The 9,831-nt window shown below is 33.9% G+C and overlaps 1 long non-coding RNA gene and 1 other non-coding gene across 2 annotated transcripts; both read left to right on the top strand.

The window, feature by feature from the left end:
* Nucleotides 1–4,929: 4,929 nt before the first annotated feature.
* Nucleotides 4,930–6,796, top strand: LOC149535238 (uncharacterized). Its single transcript, XR_016356899.1, has 2 exons — nt 4,930–5,697; nt 6,105–6,796. It is a non-coding gene; the product is annotated as an uncharacterized LOC149535238 (long non-coding RNA).
* Nucleotides 5,301–5,421, top strand: LOC149535239 (small nucleolar RNA Z278). Its single transcript, XR_016358225.1, has one exon. It is a non-coding gene; the product is annotated as a small nucleolar RNA Z278 (small nucleolar RNA).
* Nucleotides 6,797–9,831: the final 3,035 nt, after the last annotated feature.

The following is a 9,831-nucleotide window of genomic DNA, read 5'->3' on the forward strand; positions in this document are numbered from 1 at the left end:
TGTGCAACACCCATTATCTCAACAATCTCCCACTTGTTGTATACATTGCATAGTGTCAATCCGTAGTGACATAAATGAACAAGGGAACAATCCCTCCTAGCACATTTATTATCATGGATCAAAGTACACCATCTGCTCCATCCTAGTACCTGCAACAAAATAAAAGTATCCAGCTTCTCAAACATGAATGATTCCACCTCCTATTATGCCACTTCCATCGGACATACATAGAAGTCATCCAAATAAAAAGTCACCCAACCTGTCACATTAGAACATCATAAAATCTTGTACTAACTATAATGCTAAGCACAAACACTAGATCTAAAGCTAATCACATGTATCTAGAGTTGTCAAATATCTATTGCTGAAATAGCACCCACAACAAGTGCCAACTCATCCAACTATCTATACCCCCAAAGGTATACTAAGTGAATATCATATCATCAACATATCTAATCTATAACCTACAATCACAAGTCTCAAGAGAAATACCAGCCACATATATACCAAGAAGCTCCCACTACAAAGGATAATATCAAATCTATAACCAATACACTCACAACATCTCAAAGAAGTAAATCCATGTAGTACCAAGGACATCCACAACACATAAACCAATAACGTGCAAAAACAACTGTCATAAAAAGTCACCAATGCTCTCCCAAGTTCTCCACAACCAACAAAGGAAAGAGATGAAAGAATAATCATGCCATACATGATAAAAAATTAGTGATCACAATCTCTAACCAATCTCAAATCTAATATAAGTGAAATCGAACATCCAAGAAGATAACCAAGACTAAAGAGAAACCATCCAAATCATAACATGTATCATGTCCTTCTACACACACCTCTAGATGTAAACTCTATCAAGTATGATCTCCTCCATAAAAAAACCCCAACCAAGAAGCCACAACAACATCCAAGCCATACCATATAACTAATCATGGATGTAAGCCTCTCACAAGAAGATCAAACTCATAAACCATTCCTAAACCAAGAAATAACCATTCATAATCCAAGGAGTATGCCCAATATAAAACCATCTCCCAAACTCAACTAGCATAACAACAACATATGCAAATGGAGATACCTAATGCCAAACCATCTCTCAAATGAACCCTACAAAACTAACTCATATAACATAGCTCAAGATCCATATCCATGAAAGATAAACATAAATATAATACACTTGAGAGAAATAATGGGCTATACCTCTCAACTAGTAAATCACCAAGCAGACCAAGAGTGGGGAATGAGAATGCTCATCAAGATATTCAAGTCTCCAACCAAGACTCATCTAAGAACAATATCCTCTCAAATCCATATTAGGTGAATGCCCCTTGAACTTCCTATTGAAGCCATCAATTGTCCCAAAAAATAATTCTTCAATCCAAGAGAAATCAACATCACCACCATCTCTAAGTATCAATGAACAACTGTAACCAATCAATCCATGCCAACTCCAAATGCAACATAGCAATATCGTGAAGTATCAAACAAATGATCAATGTACCCAATACCAAGAAACTAAACCAAGATCAATGTCAAAGTTCCAACCATGGCATCCAAAACATAAACATGACAACATGATCTAATCATCTCAACTAAACAGATAACATGCTCCATTTGAACACACCATAACATGTCAAAACTCTAAATGTGTGTCAAGAGTATACCATGACATAATAATGAAACCATCATAACACCAAGGATATTATGTCAAATTAAAGCATAAAGCACATCTTTCCCAGGAGCCTCATGAGTCCTCAAGATGCATTTATCTCCACCATGCAAATATCAAAGACACTTCTACAACAAGAAGATCTAAGACAAACCTCCAACATATGCAAACACTCAATAAATATATCAATGTCAATAACTCCCACTCAACTGTGGCATAGAGTTAGCCATGACATCATAAAATCCATCTCCTACATAAAGATCATCCAAGTCTACACTCACACAACCAAAGTGTCAGTACCAAGTGAAACCATGATCTCTAAACCAAGAAGATACAAACCTAACCAGAAACTAATCTTGCACTATCATCCCATCACTGCCACAAGCTCCCACTAAATCATGTATCCAATTTATCAATGACATCATGATGAAAAACTATTATCTAACCATGAGAATCAACCAAGACATCAAACTATCAAATAACTCAAAGTGCACATCATGAGATCCTCAAAAGAAACCAAATAACCACAATCCTCAAACCAAAAAGATATACCACCAAAATCAAGAATCCAAACCAATGAACATCAAAGGATGTACTTGTATATCCAATCATGTCATGCCAAAATTTATGGCACCATGGTCACATCCATAAACTAAGCAACTAACTCTCAATTTGTCCAACCTGTCAGTATAAAATAGTCAACCACAATCCTCCACCATGATTGTACCTGGTAACAACATTTCATCCCTTCTACATAAAGAAAAATAAACAAATCATGTGACTTAAGGCATAGACAACCCAAATCCAAGCCACCAATCTAAATATGCATCAATAATGAAAGATCAATAGGCAAAGACAACCCATAACCAAGCTATAAATGCAACCTATAAGTATAGACCACTTACAACACTACACAACTTGTAGACCCAACAAGTCATCAAACATATCTAAATCAAATATTGATAACTATATCATCATGAGACTAATATGAAATATGAACTAAGTATACAATGATATCAAATCCAAATCTCTAAAATATACAATGTCATGAACTCACAATGTTACCATAGTCAATATATATCATAAACCATACAAATCAATATATCACTAGAAAATTATGTCAAACCTACACCAAATCTAAATCAATGTGTAGAGCTCTCCAAGGGCTTTTCGTTGACTGCTCAAAGTCTAAAATCTAACTCTATATGCCCAAGTTATACCCTAATATGTACTCAAAATCAACATCTATATTTTGGGCTCTTAAAACCTAACAAAATATCAAAATCACAAAATCAAACTTGCACCAAGTTGTAGTGCTTTGATTTAGCTTTTCAACGACTATAAAAAGTCTAAAATTCGATATCCTGAGAGAAAGTTATGACTGTTTTACCAAGACAATCCTTTTACCATTTTCACTACGATTTTTTCACTTTTTTTCTTTTGTGATAAAAATTTCAAAGGGATTAAATTAAATGGTCGTCATGGGCTGAAATTAAAAACATTTTGCATTTGCTATCAACATGGCCAAACTAGGGCATATTATATATCAAAATTTATGGAAACATCGACCCGGATCCAATGGTGAGGTTTGTTTTTGCCTAAGAGGACATTTTTGCAAGCTCCCCCCTTAAACCCTCATTTAAATGAAACATCCTAAAACTCTATTTGACCAACATTTTCACATGTCCATTAAATCTGTCAACATCACATCATAACAAGAAACCAAAAACCCTCAGATCTACAATAAACAATCTACAAACCTCATATATATTGCCCTTTCTCTTATCTCCTTGTGCATTCTCATGGATTCAATCTAGGATTACAACAACAAAACCGTAGCTATGATACCAATTGTAAGGAAACTTGCAATAAAAAATATAAATGTTTCCACATAGCCCATAATAGATCTGAAACAAATATGCAATTGAAATCCACATGTAAGAGAATAAACAACATACCCACAAATGTGACACAAGACATACCCTAGGAAACCCTAATTGAGGGGAAAACCCAGCCTCCAAAAGCATCCATCACCATGTATTATTCAACAAAAACACCATTGCAATACAACCATGTAAGCTTTCAAAGTCATAGCCAGAACCAAGCAATCCATGTGACAAACATGAATCCACAAGCCTTGTCTCGCTTGACTTTTGTCTTTTTGCCTTTTACGCACAACTACCCTCGTGGCTACTAATCTAGTAGCAAGTCCCACAACCACCAAGTGGTATTACATAAACCATGTGCTACCTAACTCGTTGATCCCACATTTAATATTGGATATTTAATTTCTTTTTCTCCAATATTAAACAATTATATTAAATATTATCACAGTGTTACAATACAACTCATCAAATATATCCCATGGGGGTCTTTACATGTTGCACACCCATCTAAGTGGTCCTAGGTGCAACATTACATAATAAAATAAAATAATACAACATAACAATATTATGCAATGTGCGCAACACCCAATATCTCAACATCAACAACTTCTTATAAACTTGTTGATTAACTTTAGAGGTAATTCAAATTGATTAACAACAAATTTAACTGATGATGACATGTCTAGTGTATCATTAACACATTTATTATATCTATTGAAATATGTGCATTGTCTTGCTGACATGTATACAACATGTTGAGTTATAATATGGTGGTAGGGACAATCTCTAAAGGGAGAACTTAGACTTGATAAGGGAATCTAGAATTGAAAATGCATTTTTTTAAAACTCTATGTAAATGTTTGGCTTTTAGAAGTTTTCTAAATTTTGAAGACAAAAAAAAAGTCTTTTTCAATCTTTATCACTTTTAGTATACAAATTTTGCAATGTTCACTCATTTTTGTATCTATTATCAACAAAATTGTAAAAGATATTTGGAATCTCTAAACTTTTAACCTATGACAGATTTATTGTAGATTTACATTGAGTAAGATATGTTTTGTTATGTTTCAAATAATTTGTATGTAAATATTTTCAATAGTACAATAAATTTTCATTATATGAACAATGTCATTTTGATTTTACAAATACTTAAATGACCAATTATTACAAAAGATTTAGAAAAATTAGCACATACAAGGACATACATACAACTTATTAATTACTTACAGCCGTAATCCCCCTTGCAACTCTTTCCCCTACAAGTCCTAGAATTTGATATTATATATCATATTTCCGGCGCTAGGTTATTTTGAAAGATTTAGGGTTTTATGACATTTTAGGGTTCCGTAGAGAGCAAAAGGCATAAATAGGTTCGCGTAGACAGACTGCAATGTGTTGTCTGCGATTCTTTCTGCCTCCGATGGTTTTTCATTCTCAATTGCAAATTCGTTTTGTATGGTTTTTTTTTAAGGTGTTCAAGTTTCTTTATCTTGAATGAAATATCGATGAAGAGATAACAGTTTTATAACCAGTTCTGCTTCTGAAATTCGTTGATCGATAAAGAGCTGCAGTCTTCTGAGCCTATTGTTTGTTTACCTGATTAAGCATTTCATAGTGACCAGGCTTTTATTAATGTTATGCATTTCTTCCCAATCAAAATGTTTTAATTTCTGATGTTTTTCTAATTGTCAATTTTGGAATGTCGGAAATTTTGAATTGATTTTGATATGGCTGATGATGAAATGAGCCCAATTAATGGAGTTGCAGAGGGTTCCGAGTCCTTGCTTGTCAAGGAGAACCTACTTGGAGTTGCCCCTGCATTTCAATGACAATTCTGGGCTCTCCTGAGGCTTATTTTAATGTACATTTATCCTAAGATTTGAATGGAATTTCTGACAGTGGTATAACCCATTTTTGTTGAATATGTTTTGAAAGGGAGAAAAAAAAAATTCTTAGAAGGTCATAGTTGCCATGTTTGTGTACTTTACCCTAACAAGCCCTGACTGTTCTGTGTATTCACCATCATAAAACCTAACAGGCCCTAAAGAACCCTAATTGCTTTGAAAAGGATACTGAGTTTCCTGCAGAGAAGCTACACATTCTCATTAGGCGATGCTTTCAATCATGGTATCTATTCTTGTGCTTAAAACCCTTTGACAATGTCAGGCTGGCATGTAATCTAGAAACTGTTTGTTTTCTATGGGCATATCATATTCTGTATATAATTTTTTTCGAGATTTCTGGATATTCTATGTATCTGGATAAGATCACAAGGTTCCAACAGTCCGTGAATTGATATCATGTTTATCATATCATTTTTTTACTTCTGTAGCCCAAATCAAGAAAAGCTTTTTTATGAATCGTATGTTACAACTAAAACAACAGATATAGGAATCGTAGCGATGTTTGGATAAATTGTATCAATCTCGTGTCTAGAGGAATCAGTATTGTACTTTTGAGTCTTGCAATTTAACCTGTCCCATACAATTATATAACAACTTCCAGCACCTTTTGATGTTCTGATACTGAAACAGATGTAGTCGCGAGAAATTTCTACTGTAATCATCTAAAGACCAATTGATTCTGGATCTGAAATCCATTGAAGAGAGATTATAAGAGGGGTTTCGTAGAATTGGAAACATGGATCATGCTCGGCTTCAACTGCATTGCTCTTGAGAACTGGTTCAGCCGAAATACAAATGGGTGAAGCATTGAATGTAGTATCACGAAAGGTCAATCTCCAACATATATCAAATTTGAGATTCCTCGGTTCAAGCCAAAATTGAAGCTAAACAGAGATTTGGCATGCTCTCCATTATCCTCTTCTCTGCAAGGTCCATCTAAATAACACATTCAGAAATACTAGTGTGTCATTCTACAGATAATATAATATGTATAGAAAGGCATTTGTGAGAGAGAGGGAGAGAGGGAGGATTGGGAAAGAGATGGATGTAGTCTTTGTGCTCTGACCAATACAATACTATTAGCTATACCATTGCATTGCATCTCATCAAAAGTACTAGTGTTAGTATGCCATTTATATACCATTGCATCTCATCTCATCCAGAGTGTAAGTGCTAGTATACCATTTATTATAATGGACACACTCAAAGTTGTCCTAAATGCACCTAAATAATTTTATTTAATCAAAGTTGCCCCTAAATGCACTCAAGTAATTTCATGTAAATCTACACCCATTTTATTTATTTCGTCTAGTTCAATTTCATATTCATGCTTCTTGTTTTGATTTTTCTCATTACAAAGATAAAAAATCCTCTTATCCATATGTTTATCAATTTTCATCATTTCAAGCAGTGGTACTATACCTTCATTTGGGATAATCCGTGAGTCATATCAAAAGGAATATAATTTTGAACACAAACTTATATTTGATATATTGATGTTTTTACCATTGTCAATGGTCTAAGAAACAATCCAAGCTAGTGCCTTGTCACTATGTTCATCAATCTTTGTAATTTCAAGCAATTGTATATCTGCCTTCATTTGCGATAATTCCTAAGTCATATCAAAAGGAATACAATTTGTATATAATTTGAGAAACAAACCAACCTAATCCCTTGTTCCTAGGTTCATCAATCTTCATCATTTCAAGTAGTTGTGATGATTCCTACATCATATCAGATGGAATATAATTTTGTATGCAAATAGTAGTATGACTTATTCTTGATGTATTTGATACTTTCACTCTAATCAATGGTTTGGGGAATTTTTGTATACATACAATCTTCTCTGGATTTGCTATTTCATAAATAAGCTATTTAGCTTTCGAGACTCACCCTTGCTCTTAAGGTTGTCTTTAATGTTAACTTGAGAAACTACTACAATCGTGAGAGCTTTCTTGATTGTCCTTCACTTTTTGGTATGTTCTTTCAATTACATGAACCTCTACATCTTACTCATTTGAGGAAGAGTAACCTTCACTAGTGAAGAAATGAATCAATTGTATCATCTTCATTATAATGTTTCTCATTGCATTATGACATGGGTTAGGATCACGCTAAGTAGATCAAGCAACCATACATTGCAAAGGAGAATGGAGCATTTGACAAAGCATTCACCATGGAGTCTCATTGACTGTATTGACAATTTTTCATAGAGGATAAGGTGTTTGTTTACTACACCGACCCTTTCAATAGTTTTGCTTCTTTGGACCTATGCTTTTTTTGTTCTAACAACTTTATATCTTAAGTCCTTTAAGGCATTCATCACTTTGTCCTCTTTATCCTCAATGTTGATGTGTTGTATTGAACTTTGCATTTGCATTCTATTAAAATTGTACCTCACCCTTTTTGTTCAATTACCTGATGATTTTAGGTTATACTCAATAATCATTGCAATCCCAAAAGTAGCACTTAAAGACGCGATGCTTTTGTCATTTTGCTCATGCCCTATTTTACCATCAAAAGGTCATTAGTATACAATGAAGGATAATATTTCACTCCACGCACTTGAGGGCCATGTGGTGTAAGGGGGTCCCCTGCTAAGTCAGGTTGGTCTCACAATTGTTTATCTCACTAATGAACAGGTCCATCACTATCATTGGCCTCTGGTGTTTTGGTGTTTGGATAAACTTGTAAGTTTGAGGCCTTTGGTTTGGTTCGGCTCTACCAAGAAGACTAAAATGATTGTAAGAAATTGTAGAGATTATGTCATTATCATTAATAACAATTTTGATAATACAATATGGACAAATGAGAAGAAGGGCCACCCTTGAACGTCACACATCAAGGAAAAATTAAGCTTAGAAAAAATAAGTCAACTTATATGATTTAACACTTTTATCTTATAAATCAATTGTATGGAAAAGAAAAGACTTTATGATGATATTTGACTATGATCTGTGAGAAACTTATCAAGAGAAACTTTAAGATTTGAGGAAGCTTGCTTTAATTGGAGATCATTTCAAATAGAGGTGTAGATCGAGAGTAGTGCCCATGTCAAAGCATGATGGTGCTACCTTATTATTGTAAAGAAGTGCATGACTTGAGCAATATTGGCCTAGTTGTTGTGGAGGGAAACCACTACCAAAAGCACCTTTATTCAAGCGCTTCATAACTAAGATCTCCAAGCCATATTTTAAAGTATATTTGGTGGAGGCTACAAACGTTGCAAATCATAGTGTTGAATCATCCTTGTTTTCGTTGAGTAGGGTAAGTGTTACAAAGTTTCCTCAAGCACTTTTTTGCAGCTAGCAAGATCCTTGACAAATCACATCAATCATTGAAGAAGATAGAGACATTAAGAATCATGTGCAAGAGTGGTGCTTTGGGAGAGGGGGATAGACACATCTTACAACTAATAATTTTGTATTATTCAGTTCAGTTTCTAAGTTTAATGTTTTAGATTGGAGATCTACTATACTTTTGTATTTTATGTTTTCTTTAGAGTTTCATAAGTTCTTATAGAGTTTCTTTTGTTTGGTACTCTAAAAGTTATGTTAAAACTTGTTATTATTTAAGTCAAAGTTAAGATGTGTTCTTTTATTTAAAATATGGTCTATTTTATGTCATTAGTGATTATATTTTTTATTAAGAAAATGGGTTTTGAAGGGGCCCTAACGGGAAAACTTAACAACTTGTAAACCAATCCGAAACATATACAATATGCACATAAATGAAAATTGATGCAAAAAAAATCTAACATAGGCAGAGAAGGGGGTGTTACACAACACACAACCCCACCAAGACAAACTGGTGATCAAGAAAAGATAAATCCTTAAATAATTGATCTCCTTACATAAAGAAAAGATCAAGAAAATTATGCCATTAATGATAAGGCCAGTCGTAACAAGACCATCAACTAAAGGTCCACCCACCAAAAAACCAACTTCGGCAAAGCCAACATCAATTTTTTTCCCATCGAACTCCAAACTTGGCTCATCACCATTCTAAGCAAAGTGTGCAACATCTTTTGAAACCTATTCACAAGTGATTATGTTATTAGAAGTGTCAAAAAATAATTAAAATAGTATTTCAATTGGAAATGGTTGCACTATGGCTTGTAATAAATCTTTTTTTTGTGGGAGTATTTTTAAATGAGTAAAAAGCAAATATTACTAAGTAAAATAGAAAACCAACTAGAGAAATGGAAACACCAGACCTTGGCTTCAACATAGGGACTACATAATTATAGTTCGTAGCCTAACTCAAACTTAGAATCTTTCAAATGTGATGAACAACTAGACTTTGTTGCTACCAAAATCACAATAATTGACTCGAACAATAGTGTTATTTGGAGTCA

This window comes from Cupressus sempervirens, chromosome 10 (genome assembly GCF_028749045.1).
Source record: "Cupressus sempervirens isolate cs-2001-9-10 chromosome 10, ASM2874904v1, whole genome shotgun sequence".
Classification (NCBI taxonomy): domain Eukaryota; kingdom Viridiplantae; phylum Streptophyta; class Pinopsida; order Cupressales; family Cupressaceae; genus Cupressus; species Cupressus sempervirens.